The sequence below is a fragment of the Lissotriton helveticus genome, chromosome 4_1 (assembly GCF_964261635.1).
Source record: "Lissotriton helveticus chromosome 4_1, aLisHel1.1, whole genome shotgun sequence".
NCBI lineage: Eukaryota > Metazoa > Chordata > Amphibia > Caudata > Salamandridae > Lissotriton > Lissotriton helveticus.
Genome location: NC_136063.1, coordinates 1,947,582,062 through 1,947,600,419, shown reverse-complemented (window position 1 = coordinate 1,947,600,419; position 18,358 = coordinate 1,947,582,062). Strand labels below are relative to the sequence as shown.

At 40.0% G+C, this 18,358-nt stretch overlaps 1 long non-coding RNA gene across 2 annotated transcripts in view; it reads left to right on the top strand.

Moving 5' to 3' along the window:
* LOC144827758 (uncharacterized) overlaps positions 1–18,358 on the top strand; it is a 312,614-nt gene that overhangs the window by 179,322 nt on the left and 114,934 nt on the right. For both annotated transcript variants that reach the window (XR_013610349.1, XR_013610350.1), the window contains exon 2: positions 14,721–14,782. This is a non-coding gene — a long non-coding RNA (uncharacterized LOC144827758). The remainder of the gene's footprint in view (positions 1–14,720; positions 14,783–18,358) is intronic.

Genomic DNA, 18,358 nt, shown 5'->3' with positions numbered 1-18,358 from the left:
CCTAGCCCATGGAAATGAATGGGTAACTTGCAATTAGCAATTTGCTCATCGCAAATTAGGAATGGTAAAGAATCGCTATTTATTCCTTAAAATTCGCTATTTAGGAAATGTAAAATATTTTGATGATACATATGGCAGTTCATCTCTAACAAGATAAGAAGCTTAGGGATACATTTATGATGACTGGCGCATCACCAGGGATGTGACAGTCATCCTGCGCCGCTGTTCCGCCACCCATGGTGTGCTGCATTTACAATGCGGCGCAGCATGGGGCAAAAATGGCACAGATGCGTGACGCATATGTGCCGTAAAGGTGGCGCATTGCTGGAGTTGTATTGCAAGTGCGATGCAGCTCCAGCAAGGCTCAGGGGTGCCGCATCTCCACAATGCTGCGTCAAGACCTATGCCAGCTTCAAGCAGGCGCAGGGTTTTGACGCAGCTTTCTCCTATCTGATTGTAAATGCGGCACACCATGGGTGGCAGAGCAGTGGTGCACGTTAACTGGTGCATGCCTGGGGATGTGCCATTTAATATAAATCTGCCCCTTTACATTTAAGTATGTGCAGGGGACACAGAGTCGGTGAGGCTTATCCAAGGTTAAGAAGAGATGAGTCCTGTTCAGTGAATAATTAGACATAGGCTTCACCTGCTCAGCATTGCTGGACATGGCTAAATAATAGCTGCTAAATGTTAATCTTGTTAAACAATTTTACTATTATAATCTCTGAGATTTGTCTCTTACTCTGCAACATCTCATTGTTGTTATCTTTCTTTAAAGATAAAGACAACCTCAACATGAGCGACAATCTGCAATCAGTTGATTTTGACCTCATCATTGAACTTGTAATTGAAACATCAGTGGATGTTGATCCTTTGGATGATTTAAATCCTGAGGATGAAGAAGAGCGTGATGAGGATGCAGATTTGTCCGAACTATATGATATAGGATGGGAAGCTGACCTGCTTGAGCCTTTGGAAATATAAACATTTATTTTTAAATTTTATAATTAATAAAAAGTAAAAAGGTAAACCGTTTAATTTAAAAATAAAGACACCTTCAAAAACAGGTTATGTGTAGTGTCTTCAATAAAATATTAAAATATGTTCATAAAATTAGATCAGATTCACATATAAAATAGCATAGATTCTTTTCTGGTATTTTTGTATTGTAAGATTGCCAATGACTAAAAAATCTTGAAATTAAAATGTCAAGTAGTGTGTTAAGTTTTTGATCACTGTTACTGATTTACTGTTTGGTAATAATGTTTATTAACATTTTTTATTATATTTTTCCTCAGATTCAACTGCAGATCATTTCAAGATTTTACCATGCCTACAATACAAAGACAGATAAAGGCTGCAAAACGTCAAAGACAGCAGGTGAAAACAAAAACCCAGCAGTCCTCTAACAAAAAGATTTCTCAAGCCACGAAGAAAGCACCGGGTAAGAGCTCTAAATATTTCATAAGAAATATTTGTAATAAAAAAAATATTACTACAGAAAATGTTTCAGTCCATAACACGAGAAGGAAATCAAATGGAAAGAAAAGGACAATGAAAAATGTTACTGCTAGAGCAAGAGATAAATCTGTGCATGATAGTAGAAGGAAACAACAGTTTAGGGAGATTCGTAAACGAATGTTCCGCAACAGGATAATTGGCAATTTGTTAAAAAATATTAAGAAAGGTCAACAGAAACTAGTTTTTTATAAGAGAAAAAAAAAAGTTGAGAAAGTTATTGATCAGGCATTTGAAATTAAACGTAAGTTATTTATTTTGATAATCAATAGAATTAGGAAGCTAAACAAGGCAATTTTTGATTTCAAAAGAAATAGTAGATGGAAGAGAATAGTTAATCGTAGTAATTTTTGTGAAGTTTTTTCTGGAGAATGGATGCATAGTTCAAGCTCTGAGGCATTTTTTAATGAGGAGAGTTATTTCCAGGATAATGATTTGGTGCATGCAGTTGACACCAGTGGTCGTGCTTATGAAGTGAAAGATGGTTGTCCAGTTGAAAAAGAAAAACTTGTGACAACAGAGGCAGAAGAGGTGTTAGGTAATGAGGTTTTAGGAAGACGTGCTAAGGGTCCTGTGTACACCTGGAAGTGTAGTAGTATTTGCAGTGTGCGACAGGATTCCATCAATTTGCTTTGTGATTTTGTACGGTCATTTAACAAAAAAAGTTTGAAGCAGAAAATGATGTTGTTGCAAGAATTAGATCCTTGCAGAGTAAGAGAAGTGACAGGTTTGCATGGTCATTCACTGGCTTGTCTTTCCAGGAGAGTATGCCAGAGTGTTTTTCATCATTTCAGGATGCTAGCAGTGCATCATAACAAAGTGAGGAAATTAGTTAGAATGTTGTATTATGCTAAGAGTCCAGCAATTATGCTGAAACAATTATGCGCTGCTCTTTTGCATGGTTCTGAAATAGATGTGAAGAATATGTGTGAAGAAATTGAGTTTTGTTACTTTGGAAGTAAAGAGGAGAATGTTGAAATTGAGCAAGAAGTAGAGGGTCATGTGGAAGATAGTGTACAGGTTTCCAGTACAGATAATTTCCAGAGGGAAATTGCGACGTTTGAGGTGAAATCAAGTGAGAGGCCTAATTTCACTTGTGTGTGTTGTCGACGCACTTATTATAAGAATCAGACTAAGTTAGTGGATTTATATGCAAAAAGTGAAAGGGAAAATAATAGTGAATGGAAGGATTTTGCAACATACTTGATGGTAGAAAATTGTTTTGATTTGGGATTGGATCAACGTGTGTGTACTTATTGTTGTAACAAATTAAATCAAAACCAGATGCCTGCTAGAGCAGTTCATAATAATCTGGAATTGGTTGAGATTCCTTCTGAATTGAAGGACTTAAATACTTATGAATCTATTTTGATTCAAAGTATCCATCCCTTTCAGGCTATTGTAAGAATGGAGCCAAAGACAGGGAAATTGCCTCCATCAGATTTACAGAGAGGATTAAAGGGAAGAGTTGTTTATTTGCCTCTAGATTTGAAGAAAAACATTAACACAATTGGAGTAGAAAAAGTGGAAGAGGAACCTCTGGTTATCTTAGTTAATGGGGTTCCGACAAAGAATAAGAAAATATGGCAAGATTTAGTAGATGTTAGGAAAGTTAAAAAGGCAACATTGTATTTGAAAAAAATAATAAATACTATAAGAATGTATATGTTGCAGAAGAGGAAGTAAGTGAGGAAGAGGATAGCGATTTGTGTGCTGGTCAAATTGAGAAAGTAGAACCCTCTACTAGTGAAGAAATATATGAACATTATAGTGTTCATCCTTTGCATTCCAAGGAAGTCATGGGGAATGCTATTGAGTTGTTTCAAATGAAACAAGCCAAAGGGAGTCCCATTAGTGTTTGGGAGGAAAGTTTGGAAGCTCGGTGTTTCCCACAGCTTTTTCCAACAGGTCAGGGAGGAAGATATGATGAGCGACCTCATCAAATTCCTGCTTCTGAATACCGGACTTTGCGATTGTATGCAGGAGATGCTAGGTTTCGACAATGCATTCCTTATTTGTTTCATCTCCTGTTTGAAAGCGATCTGTCTGGACTGTCATATGCAGTGAACCACATCTTGAAAAGTGGTATACACATGCAAAACATCTCGGCAAGTGACTTTATGGATAAAGTCAATGTCCAAGATAGTATTTTGGATTCTCACCTGATTAATCTCATGGCGTGTCAGCGTGGTACTAATGAGTACTGGTACCGTCGTCATGGTGATTTAAAATGTATGCTGAGGAACTTAGGTACTCCCACATGGTTCCTCACTCTGAGCTGTGCCGAGTATGGCTGGGAAGACTTACTTGAATTTCTACGAGAGGCAAATGCTAACGTAGATAACATCGAATTCAAGACACCCGGAGAACTGTGCTCTTTGGATCCAGTCAATGTATGTAGGTACTTCAATCATAGATTTGAAGCTATGATGTCTTTCATCATGAATAAGAAGAATCCACCTCTTGGAGAGGTGTTGGATTTCTTCTGGAGAAAGGAGTACCAAGCAAGAGGTGCTCCTCATATACATATGTTGCTGTGGAACAAGGATGCACCTAAATTTGGAACGGATCCAGAAGACTCAGTGATGAGTTTCATCCAACAGTATTCTACGTGTGCTGTTCCAAACGCAAAGGAGAAGAAAAGCCTAAGAGAAAAAGTTCTGCGTTTCCAAAGCCATCGATGTGGAAAGTACTGCCGTCGTAAATTCCGAAACAAAGACAAGTTCTACACCAAATGTCGTTTCGGCTTTCCACGACCGGTAATTTCTAAAGGAAGAGTAAACAGTTTGATGTCTTCGCTGCGACATAATGTGATGAAGAAATCACCTAAAAACACATACAATTTGAAGAGGAACGAAGAGTCCAAGTACATCAACGACTACAACCCGGTGATTTTGTCCATGTGGAATGCTAACATGGATATACAGTTTGTGGCTGATAACTGTATGGCTGTGGCTCGGTATGTGACGTCTTACATCACCAAAAAAGAGAAGACAGAATTGAAGGATATGTGGGAGGACATTTCCCATGAAAAGAGCCTCAGCAAGAAGTTGTACAGTTTCAGTCTGAAGATGTTGTCGCATCGAGAAATCGGAGCGTACGAATGTTCTGACCGGTTGTCTTCAGCAAGTCTCTATGCCAAGTCCAGGAGTATCGTTTGGGCGAGTCTTGGTCTTGCTGCAACGCGTAATCGAGTTCTCAAACCTGTGCGGGAAATTGAGTATTTGGCGGAAAAGGAGCCAAACAGTACCGACATTTTGAAGACAAACATGTTGGATACATATTATCCAAATCGAAGCAGTCACCTCGAGAATGTTTGTCTGTATGAGGTTCTGCAAAATTACATATTCAAGAGGAACATCAAAGAAGATACTGAGAAAGGAGTGTATGTTGTAATAGGAAGTGAGGGATGTCTGGTCAAGCAAAGAAAATGCCACTTGATAAACCATCGAAAATTGAGTGGCGAATCTCCTGAAAAAAAGGAGTTTTTCTATTTAGCACTTTTGCAACTTTTCAAGCCTTGGCGTGCAGAAGAGGAACTGCTTGGAGATTTCCTCTGTTACGAAGACTCTTTCAATGCCGCCAAGGAGACCATAGAATGTCCTGCTTTTCCCAAATATGTAGAAATGTTGAATGCGGAAATTGAGCAGGAAGCAACAATTGCAGCCGAGATTGCCAGAGACAGTTCTCAGGATAGTCAGAGTTCTGCTTCATTGAGTCAGGATCCACTAGGAGGACCTCTTATCGAAAATGAAGCTGCCACTGCTATGAATGAAGTGGAAAGAGCCATGGCACATGCTCAAGAGGATGCGGTTAACTTAGAAGAGTTGGAAAGGCAACTCAACGTTGAGCAGAGGAAAATATATGACGAAGTTACCATGCAAATTGATCATGGATTAAGTCATGATAAGAAAGAGTGCTCATGTACGTCGTTGAAGCCTGTCCGACTGTACGTGAGTGGAGAAGCGGGAACTGGAAAAAGTTTCCTTATTAAAGCAATTTCATGCTATTTGCAGGAAAAGACAGAGTCATCGCTGTCTTGTGTTGTCACTGCTCCAACTGGACTGGCAGCACATAATATTAAAGGGATTACTTTACATCGTTTACTGATGCTGCCAGTGGAGCATGACAACAAATTAGAATATCACAAGCTATCTGGAGATGCTTGTTTTGAAGTTTCAAGAATCTTGAGGAAAATGAAACTTCTTATCATTGACGAAGTAAGCATGGTTTCCAATGTCATGCTTGCCTTTGTGCATTTGAGGATGCAAGAAGTTCTCAAAACAGAGTATGATGTGTTATTTGGTGGCAAACACATCATTGTTTTCGGAGATCTTTTGCAGCTGACACCAGTGAAAGGGCAACCTGTGTTCAAAATGCTCACGCATGAAGATACCAGGAAGTGCCTAGGCAGCATTGGCAACGTCAATATATGGTTAAACTTCAATTATGCTGAACTGCATGAAAATATGCGTCAGGCGAAGGATGAAGTTTACAAGACTATTCTACAAGATGTTAGAATTGGAAAAGTGACCGAGCATGGGAAAGAAGCTTTACATGCACGATTACTGTCAAATTTATATCCAGAACAAGATGTTGTGCCTGAGAATATTTTTCAGAAAATTACTGAAAAGAAATCTGGAATATGTTTGATGCCAACTCTTGCAGAATGTGCCAAATTTAACAACAAAATGTTGCATTTAGAAAAGCAAGAGATTGTGAAACTGGAAGCTATTGATAGAGTAGAGCATATGGGATCAACAATTATTTTATCTGAGAACCTGAAAACAAAATTGGATTCATTAGAGAAGAGTATATCTAAAACTGCAGGTTTTGAAAAGACTCTGAATGTGTGCTTGAACTGCCGTATAATTTTAAGAAGGAATTTACATGTTGAAAGAGGTCTGGTAAATGGATCAATGGGTAATGTTGTTGATTTTGTGAAATACAGAAATAGAGATGGAATTGAATTTTTAAAAATTAAATTTGATGGCATTGAGGAAGTACAGCTAATTGCTCGTTGTTCTGCTAGATTTTTGCTTGTAAAAGACTTATATGTTCCCCGTAAGCAGTTTCCTGTTTGCTTGGCATATGCGGTGACAATCCATAAATCGCAAGGTTTAAGTGTAGACAGTGCATTGGTGAATATTGGCAGTTCTGTGTTCAAGGAGGGTATGGCATATGTGGCATTGTCACGAGTTAGAACTTTATCGGGATTGTACTTGATTGAGTGTGATGTCACAAACATTTGTGCAGATCTAGATTGTGTTAAGGAATACAATAGGTTAAGAAGAGAGTATGCGCCACATTTGCCTCAGTTTCCTTTGTTTGAGAAACGTCTGGTAGGCCGGAAACGAAGAAATGAGAACAATACTGGGGAGGTTATAGCAAAAAGACAAAAAGTGAATGAACCTAAAATTACAAGCAGAAACAAAAAGGATTCTGTTGAAGATGTTGTTGGTTTTCAGTTTGAAAACAGTTCTGGTGTCAACTGCTATGCTAATGTAGTAATTAATGTTTTGTTTTCTCTAAAAAATGTAAAAGAAGAGATTGTGGTCAATTCTGATCAAAGATTTTGCGGTTTGTTAAATTCTGTGTTAGAGAAATGTACCACTGATAGAAGAAACATAGAAAGTGTGTCTGAAATTCGAAATCTGTTAGACAGATGTTCAGGCCAAACACAATTCTCTCAAAATATTCAGCAAGATTGTCAGGAGTTTTTAATGTATATGCTTGATGTATTACATGCTGAAGGTGTAGATGTAGATCAGCTGTTTGGGCTTTCTTATCAATGGCAGCATGACTGCGAGAACTGTATGATATCAAGTACTACTAGTGTAGACTCAGAAAGATTTATATATTTAACTTTGCCAGACAGTAAATCAGTCTCCTTTAATAAGCTAGTAAAAGCTGCTAATCACAACATGGAGTGTAGCCAATGTAAATCTGAAATGATGTCCACATTATTTATACGAACATATGGCCAGTATGTCATTTTAATGTTCCAACGATGTAGGCCTGATGGAACAAAATTGACAACTTTAATAAAAAAATTTGTAGCTTCGCAGTTGTCAATATCAGGAAGGACTTTTGTAACTACAGCAATTATATATCATGACGGCCCTTCAATATCATCAGGACATTACACAGCTTATTTAAAGTCTAGAAATGGCTGGTCATTCTGCAATGATTCTGTTTTAATTTTCAAAAAAAAATTGCCGTATGACCTTAAAAACTCTTACCTGGTGTTTTTAAAACCAAAATTTTAGGGAAATAATCTCGGGATGTGCTCTGTGGAATTTCAAGAAGTTCTAATGGCTCCTACACAATTTGGCCTTGAGGATAAGTGTAGTTCAGAGACACAACTTCTAATCATAGGACTGGACATCATGGAGATATATGTGCACTTTGAATGAGTTCAGAAAAACTGTTTCTTTTTATAAGCTAATTGAAGCAGCCAATCAAAACATGGAGTAGAGGGAATGTAAGTCTGCAATGCTGTCTACTGTTTTACATTGCTTTGTGATTAAAAGTGATGTAGAGAATTAAATAATTGTTGTAGTCATAGAGGTAGTGTAAGTCTGCTTCATATTAAGCAGTATCAGTGTCATAGGAAATGTAGAACATGACTGAGCAAGAAGGGGAAGATATTACTATTCCAGGATTGTGAAAATGATCTTCAACATTTTAATTCTGAAAGTTGCGGGAATGCCAAATGATGGGATTGGCTAACAAGAAATCCAAGAGTTATACATGGCTCTGACAAGATTTGGCCTTGTGGAATCTTGTGGTAGAGAGCAAGAAGTCATTTATTGTATGTAACATGTTTTTAAAAACGATGGAGATTTTCTTTCAGAAAGTGGCGGGCTGAAAGTAATAACAGCACAAAAGAGTGTAAGCTATTCATAGGACATCCTTGGACGTCATGGAAAGTAAGTTAACTTTAAGGAGTTCTGATTTTTGATGTCTGATGTTGTATGGGTTTTTTAAACACAATCATTTTGATTGTGTTTTTTTTTCCCCGCTGTTACATGATGAATACCTTCAAGTCACTGTTTTTAGTGAATTTTGATACATTCTGAGAACAGCAAAAATAAACCATTTAACATGTATAATTAATTCTGTACTGTTTGCATTTATGATGTATATGTAGAACTGTGTAGGAGGCATGGAGAAGGTGAGGCTTCTGTAAGTGTCAAAGTTGTTGCATGCAGTGCTGCACTTCTGCGTATTCTTTCATATGCTAGACTACATCTGCACAATGAGATACCTAAGCAAAGGAAACACAAGTGATGTGATTGTGAAATGAGCAAAATAAATTGCATGTATTTCAATTACATCACCTGTGTTTCCTATCATTACGAATCACATTGTGCAGATCAAGTTTAGGTCTGTCCAGGGAAACATAGGAGGTTTGGACTTTGTTGAAGATTGCAGTGGACATGACTCACTTCATTGGTAGACCTTCACATGTATTATGTCCTCTATTCTCTTCAACAACTCGAAATTTCATCTGCAACCCTGAGTAGGCCTCACCTGAAACAAAACTCTGGATAGTAGACATCTTATTGGCATCCTGAAGCAATTATTTTAAATTTTAGTGTCTTGCGACACTTTTCTGAGACAACAGCAATGCAAAAGATGCACCATGTTTTAAGATAGGCCTCACTTCATCTGCATCAAGATACTGTTAGTTTAAAATGTATATCTTTAGGACTGTGTAGCTTCTGTAAGTGTCAAAGTTATTGAAAAACTGTTTGTCCTTCAATCTTTGCCCTTGTCTTTTGTAATTTTTTAATACATGTTTTTATATTTTTCAAATGTTTGTTCTCTCTTTCACAGATTGAAAGTATAAAAATAAAAAATGAGGAATTTAATGACAATTATAAGGTAAATATTTTGTACTCTTTTCGTTACATTTCTATCACATTGAACTACTATTAGTTCCACTGCTTCATTTCTTTAATCCTCAGTTTCCTGCCTTTGCTACTTTCCTCATTCCTTTCTCTATTACCTACTTACTCAACTCCTTCCACTCTTTTTCTCAGTCCCTCTCTTCTCATAGTTCCTCACTCTTGTTCACTCACTCCGTCTCTATTACTCTTAGTGTCTTTGACTGATCACTGTATCACTATTTGTTCATAATGCTTTCTCTGTGTAGTTGAAGCACACTAAGGGGCATATTATGAATGCAGCCAATAAAATTATTGCTCTTTTTATTGGCAGAAAACTGGTGCAAAAGCGGCTTTAGCGGCAGTTTTCTGCCGCAAAAGCAGCTTTAGCGACACATTTCTGCCGATAAAAGCTGCAAAACTTTTATTGCCTATGTTGATAATATGCCCCTATGTTATTTACATTAGGGCTATATTGTCCAGTATAACAATCAAAATTGCTCTCCAAAGACACCAGGCAAAGCAGACGCTCCCTCAAACAGATCACCAAGCGCAATTTACCCTACTTACAATCTAGCCTGTTCTCTGTCGAGACTTTAGCAATCTTTAGAGCACAAGATAAGATCTTTTCACATGGAAGAGCCAGACGTATTGCAATTCTACTTAAGAAACAAGCATTGGCATAGACAATAGGTCTCGCCTTTGGGACCTTATACGTGTTTAGCCATGCAACAGTTGATGTTGCTGCACCAAGGATATTATGCTGCATAACTAAATACTTAGAAGGTCCCAAAGTCGATACCTATTGGCTATGCCAATGCTTGTTTTTCTTTCACTTCGTTATCTATTTTGTTTTTCACAATTATACCCTCTTCTGTCTGTTCTTTGGTAAATAGATCTATTAAACAGTATCTCTTCTTTACTCCCTATAGCTGTCTTTCTTGAAACATCACTCTCTGTTTACTTTCCTTATACTTACACTTTTTAAAAAAAAAAAAAAAATTTTTGGGTTAGCTCCCGGTCCGCGTACCGGGAAGCTAACCCGGGAGCGAACCAAAAGAAAGAGAGCTTGCCAGAGTGCTAAACATTGTAGCAATTTTTTTGGAAAGGGAAGGTAGTTCTGAAAAGAACTTTTTTTTTATATTTTTGTTGTTTTATATATTTTTTGTATTTTTTGAAAATTTTTTGTTTTTTTTGTATTTTTTGAACGATTTTATATTTTTTTTGGTTTTTTTGGGGGGGGGAAACAACAAAAAACAGGCGTTGAAAAGGGCTCAACAGGAGCAAAAAAAAATTACTGGGGGCGGTTAGGGCAATCATGGTGTTCATACGCCAGGTTCAGTGCATTGATGCTCATGTTGCCACAAGCTAATAATGCACGACAGCGCATACATAAATGTATCATATTCCCAAAATTTGGTTGGATATTTGGCACAGTTTCCCGTGCCTCCTCTGGTGATAAAGAAACCGATGTTGTTGGTCTCGCCACAGGAGTTGGTCGAGGATTGTCCATCATATCCCTTAATTCCGCCCGGCTGTAATTTAGGGGATGTTTCCTCATCATGTGCCTATGCATGGTATGATTACCATAGCTGTATTTTTTGTCCGTCCCTCTGGACAATTGTTCCTTGCATATGAGGCATGTTGCGTACCTGGCATTGACCTTTTTTTGGCCACGAGGGATGGAAAAAAACTGCCAGATGAAACTGGGTTTCTTTCTTGAAACCCGGGGCAACTCTTCCAGGAATTGTGGTTGTTCTCCCTCCTCATCCATCTCTTCATCTTCCTCCTCAGTGTTGGTAACCACCTGGGGAGGTGGTCCTCTCTTCCCATGAGGAGGTGGAGGTGGTGGTGGGGGTGCACCAGCTGAAGCAATCAGTGAAGCCATTTTCATACAATCAAAATAGGTCTTCCAAGAAGCAAAATAGGTCTTCCTCTCACAATAATGAAAGTCAGAGTGAGGAAAGAAGGAGTGGTTTTCATCATTTGGAAAAAACAATACTTCTCAACCAATGAAAAGTGTTATTTTTAGGTCACCTGACCTAGCCTTCCATAATTATGAAACTAAAAGTGAAATGAACCAATGAAAAGCTTTATTAACAAGTCACATGACCTCTAACGCTCATGTTACGCGCTGCGGAACGCTCCCCGGTTAACTTCCGGTTCGCTGCGCTTCGCGCCTCGGTCCGCGCCCCGGGACACTTCCGGGTGCGCTAACGCGATACGTCACAAGACGCATTTCGCGGCAACGCGATACGTCGCGCTTTCGCGCCGCGGATCGCTTCCGGGGAGTTGCGTTTCGCGCCTCGGTCCGCGCCCCGGGGCACTTCCGGGTGCGCTAACGCAGTACGTCATAAGACGCATTACGCGGCAACGCGATACCGTCACTATGTTGATTTGTTACCGGTTCGCGGACCGGATCGCGGAATCGAATTGAGCTAACGGGAAGCTTCCCGGTTAGCGGACGGGAGCGAAACAAAAAAAATATTTAAAAACATTTATTAATAAACATATAAAATATATTTTTGGATTTAAAGAAGAATACATTTTACAGCTGTAGATATTAGCTTTTAAAAAACCAATGAAATTCACTGAAAAAACCATAGGTTATAGACCATATATAGTTAGGAATTAGCATTTACAAAACCTTGAAAATTCACTGAAAAAACCATAGGTTATACACCATATATAGTTAGGAATTAGCATTTAAAAAACCTTATTTTACTCACACAAAACCATTGAAATTCCATATATAGTTAGTTGTACTAACTATATATCGCGCACCCGCAATCCACTGCTGATGATGTCACATATTACATCATTCATGACATGGTCAGTGACATCACTGATGACATCACTGATGACATCTCAAATGACATCACTGATGACATCACTGATGACATCTCAAATGACATCACTGATGACATCACTGATGACATCTCATTTGACATTACTGATGACATCACTGATGACATCATTCATGTGATAATACGATGAAGCTCTTCAGACTCTAATATAACCTTAGATACAGTAAGTGTAAACAGACACTCACAGACTGTCACTCATCCATAGAGTTACACACACACCTAGTCAGTCATGCAAAGAATCAATCACACATCCATTTTCTCAACTATACAGTTATACACACCTTACTTATTCAAACATATACTAACACATATTTACTCTCTTATACAATCCCTGATACAAGTTCACAATGATCCATACAGCCACTCACACATTCACTGGCTCTTATGCACAGTTATTTATATATGTCAACTCTCACATGTACTGTGTTTTACATATGTACTTACTTTTACATGTAGCACTGAGATATCCATTCACTCAGCAATACACTCATGCACACAGTCAACCGCCCATACAGCTGTTTCCACATGCACTTTTGAACCCATACATCTAGTGAATCAACTGCTCACACATCTATGCACAGAGTCATACACCTCCCAGCCACCCATACACACTCTCAGTCTCCCATACAAATACGTAGGCAACCAATCAATAACGCATATAGTTAATCATATAGCTAATGATCAACACATGCAGCAGTTTATAGAACAACAGACATAATGATGTACAAATTGAGACAGTTTAGTCACTAACCCATGCACTCAGTGAGACACATTTAACCACTCACTCATACAGTCAGTCATGCACCTACTAAATCCTTCATCCAGACATTTATACATCCACTCATTCTTAAATATGTAAGACATATTTTAACTTTACAGAATTATACAGTCACTGGATGACGTCATCAGTGATGTCATCAGTGATGTCATTTGAGATGTCATCAGTGATGTCATCAGTGATGTCATTTGAGATGTCATCAGTGATGTCATCAGTGATGTCACTGACCATGTCATGAATGATGTAATATGTGACATCATCAGCAGTGGATTGCGGGTGCGCGATATATAGTTAGTACAACTAACTATATATGGAATTTCAATGGTTTTGTGTGAGTAAAATAAGGTTTTTTAAATGCTAATTCCTAACTATATATGGTGTATAACCTATGGTTTTTTCAGTGAATTTTCAAGGTTTTGTAAATGCTAATTCCTAACTATATATGGTCTATAACCTATGGTTTTTTCAGTGAATATATATATAGGTACATATATATTACAGGTAATCACTCTGGACATGGCACAAGGCAAGAAAAGACAATGCATTTCGGCCTTGATCACATGACAGCCATGTTTCCTATCCACAATCTATAGAGCAAACCAAAGAAGGAAAATTTCAGAATTATCAGGGGCCATTTTAGAGTGGTACAGTCTCTTAAGCAAGTAATCAAGATATCCCTGCATATCAAATAAAAAGTTATAATTGCTTGATATCACAAACAATTACGACAAAATACAGAAAATAAAAATACTGCTGATAATTATCAGGCTAATCTGCCCACAGTTGCTAAAATCAATACACTGTTCACAATGGGTTTCCAGTCTGTAAATTCATAGTGACAGTACCATCCATTCAAGAGAGGCCCAGAGGAAAATGGTACTCAGAAATAGTGCCTACATGTGGTACATATACATAATGTAACTGCTTTACTGTTAGTCACTGTGTCATATTTAAAACTTTAAATACTCCTCAGTGGGCAACATGCCATTGTCACAAGACTATGACATAATGGGTAAAGTAGCTGGCTAGTAATGCAGTTTCATTCCAATGAGCAACACATTGTGTACTGAAGGATAGATCCTCAGTGGGCACCTCAGGAAGGGTCTACCAGTCTATCATTCAAGTGCAGTTCTTCTCCCTGGACAATGTTCCTAATGGCCCTTGTTACCCATTTAGCCACAATGTGTAACATACAGTGCATGTTGAGTAGGACTGTCAAAAGAAATAAGCAAACAATATCTATATACATGTTTTTTTTCTAAACAAAATGTACTATATTCACATTAAAAAAATATTAGTGAGGTTTGTATTTTTTACTTATTGTTTAAAATGTGTAATTTATTGATGCACTCCAACAATTCTATTGCATTAGTTCTAGTTTAATATGAAATATTTAACGTTAATTGATATAACTATTTTACATGAAAATATTTTAGTTTTTTTATATAGAATAATAACCTTTAATACATTTCCCAATACCTTCTGTAAACGTGCAGGAAACACACCCACACAACTCTTCTGATATTGGTTTGGTTTTTATTGTCTTTCAGTACTTTTAAAACATAAAGTTGTATTTGGTTTGTAATCAAGACAAAATAAAATATTTATCCTGTGTTTTCTGTAGTAGAGTTATTTTATCCTTCATTTTCCCTCTTTTCTTTTCAGGTCCAGTAAGGGAGTCCACAACGTCTTCGAAATGCCCCTCGGATGAAGACAGAAGAGACCAGGTAAGGAACTTGTTTTCCTTTTTTATTTAATTTAAAAGAAATGTTAGGCTGCAGTGATCCCAAATCACCCGTGCTGGGGGAGAGTAACTGTTAGAAGCGGCTGTCTCTAGTTGGCAGAGGTATACACTTCTGGCAAATAGATACACACCTTTTCTAGTCAGGGCAAGGGGATCACACACTTAGATAACCCCTGCTCACCCCCTTGGTAGCTTGGCAAAGCAGACAGGCTTATCTCAGAGGCAGTGCGTTCAGCATTTATGACCACATACAGTAATAAAGTGAATACACTACAAATGGACACGACACAGTAGTATTATAAAAATAAGGATGTGTATATAAGGCTGGGGAGAGGAGTTAGCCTAACGGCTAAGGCGCTCGACCTCGGACCTGGGGATCTGGGTTCGAGTCACGGTAACGACGCCAAAAACTCCTGTGATTCTGGGCAAATCACTTAATCTCCCCGTGCCTAAAAATGAAAGTGTGTGTCCTCATGTAAAAACGTAACTTGTGCTATGTAAAGCGCTCTGATACCTGATTCGGTTCGGGTCTAGTTAGCGCTATATAAAACTCTACAAAAAAAAAGGCTTAGCACAAGACCAAATAACAACAAAAATATACCACAGTCTTAATAAATACTTTTGGAAGGAAAAATAATAGTTCAAGCGTAGTTTCTTCTTAGCACAAAGTCTTTAGTAACAAAAGCAACTATTCTTCTTTAACCACTTGGATGCTAAGCTACTTGCGCTGCTTCCATGTAATTTCCATTGAAATCAATGGAAACTCCATGACGAGCTGAGCTCGTCATGAGCGTCCAAGGGGTTAAAACCAGTTCTTGGCAACAATGTAACCCACACGGAAGTCACACGACGTCGAGGCAAAGTTAATCCAAAGGTTCGGCGTCGACCGCGAGGAGCGCTACGTCGAGCCCGGAGTCGCACTGACCCCCACAACACAGTACCTTGGAAAAGTGAAGCATACGATGATCAGCGACGTTGAGATGTCCGGCGTCGCGTTTCCGGCGTCGATCGAGCCTCGGAGTCAGGGCGATCTGCAGTGGCGTCGACAGATGTCAGGCAGGAGCAGCGCTCACGAGGCGAAGCAGGATACGGCATCGTCGTCGATGTCGATGATGATGTTGCAAGAGTGAGCAGCGCTCACGGCGTCGAGAGGGCTCGGTGTCGAGGCGTCGGCTGCGGCTTCGCTACTAGCGTTGATCGGGCCCGGCGGCCGGCGTCAAAGGTGCAGGACACGGGAGCTGCACTCACGATGTCGAGCTGGATTCGGCGCTTTGATCCCTTTGTCCATGCAGGGGAATTTCCCCCATCCTGGGTTTGTTGTGTGTGTTGCCAGGCCGAGGCACCTGGCCTATTCACTGTGCAGGGCAGGGTCGTCAGCCGCACAGCAGGAAGTGGAGCCAGCATTGTCACTGGCAGGGGCAGGGCCATCAGTTGCCCTGTAGGAGGTGGGGCCAGGATCGTCCCTGGCAGGCATAGTCATCAGTCGCCTGGCAGGAGGTGAAGCCAGCATTGTGGCAGGCAGGGCAGGCTATCAGGAGCTACACTACCCCTACTCTCCATGCAAATGCCTCACTCACCCCACACTGACTCATTCAGACCTCTGGAGCCACCCAGCTCCTGTCACACGCACCCCAAACCAGCAGAGACCAGTAGACAGTCAGACAAGAAAATAGCCACTTTCTAAAAGTGCTATTTTCAAACACAGAGTCCAAAAACCATCCACCCAAACGGATGCGTTATTAAACCCTGAGTTCAGGGATACCAAACTCGACATTGCATGTTGCTCCCCGAGCCCGCTAGGGTTATACCATTTATAATCCTGGCAGCCCATTCTAACTGATGGAGAGCAGGTAACCTTACAATAGTGAAAAACGAAGATGGCTGTAATTCACTATTAGGACATGCCAACCTTGTCAGGCTTGTCCTACCTTATGCTTACAATGCACCCTGCCCTTGGGCCTACCATAGGGGTGACTAACATGAAGTTAAGGGAAGGTTTAGGGACTGGCAAGTAGGTGTACTTGCACAGCCCGCGTGACAGTACCAGACTGCACGAAGGTCTAGCAATGGCAGACCTTTAGACATACTTTTACTAGGCCGCTCTTGTGGGGGGCACAACACGTGCTGCAAGCCCACTAGCAGCATTTGTATTTACAAGCCCTGGCACTCCTGGTGCACGCTACTAGGGACTGACAGTAAATCAAATAGGCCAAACATGGAATTCAATCAATACAGTGATTTCACATAGGGAGCACTTGCACTGTGGCACTGATCAGCAGTGGCACAGTGCCCAAAGCAATATACCAGCAAAAACATCGTAAACAGAGGAGGCAAACAGAAAAAATGGAGGAGAGACTCATGCCAATGATGCCAGGACAGTACCCAACAAAAAGAAGTGGAGAACAGGTGAGCGTATATTCACCACACTCAAAGAAGTGCCTGGGATACCACTCTGTTGTCTAGGAAGAGGGTGAAAAAAATGATTCACGCCGTGTGTTGAGAGTCACACATGGAAGTACTTTACTCCCAGAGAGACAGTAAGGGAGTTAAAGCCAGGTTTCCTGGATAGGAAAATAGGATTATAGCTGTGAACAGAGGGTGAGCTCAGTGAATCAGAATGTAGTGCTCTTTTTTCCACCCCGTTTGCCTCCCTCCCTCCTACCAAAGAGGTGCCCCCGTACCTGGCTTAGCCCCGTTTCTCCAAAAACTGGGCAGGCGGTGCACCTGATGTGGTACTCCGTTCCGTGGTGTCAGGTTTCCTGCATCTCTGCAAACTCTCTGAAATCCAGGATCTCCAACTCTCTGTGGGTTCAGGCCTGTTTCCTTCTCTTTCCAGGTTCACCGAGGCTCGGGGTCAAGGATGACTGAAGCATCGAGGATGCTTTACCTGCCAACTTTGGCTGAGGAAGTACGTGGGCCTGAGTATTTCCGTGCGTCCCTGACTGACATCTCCCAGCTCTGTTCCATCGCCTTCCAAGGATTCGCCCCCCGGGTTTCACTCCAGTAGCATCCCTTCCGCTTGCTTCCGGGATTTAAAAAGACATCCCCCTTCACTGATTGGTTGCACGGTTTTATGTGAGAGTGTCCTCACTTCTGACACCAGAACCAGTCTTTCCCCGTATTTCCTCTTGGCTTGGGTCGTGAGATCATGCAGGTGAGCTGAGCACATGCCATGAAATAATTTGTTTGTCTTTCAATTCCCTCTCCCAGTCACACCTTCCCATTAGGAGATCTAGAGACGATGACAGAGTCGTCCACCGATTCATGCTAAGTTGCTACTAGGAATTTTACACCGTAGTTGGTGGTTCCACTTCCTGATTTGAGGGGATGGAGACATGCAAGCCTACACCTAGGTGAAAATCTACCCTTTGAAATGGTGAACAGCAAAGCACTGTCAAGTTACACCTAGGTGAAGTAGGAAGTATATACATTAGTAAATATGCATCTATATACCGTTTGACTTCTGTGGACCCCAACTTAATAATTTCTGGAACACAGGGACCTCTATTAAATAATGATTGGAAACCGGGAATCCCCACTTATTCAAAACTAGAAGCCG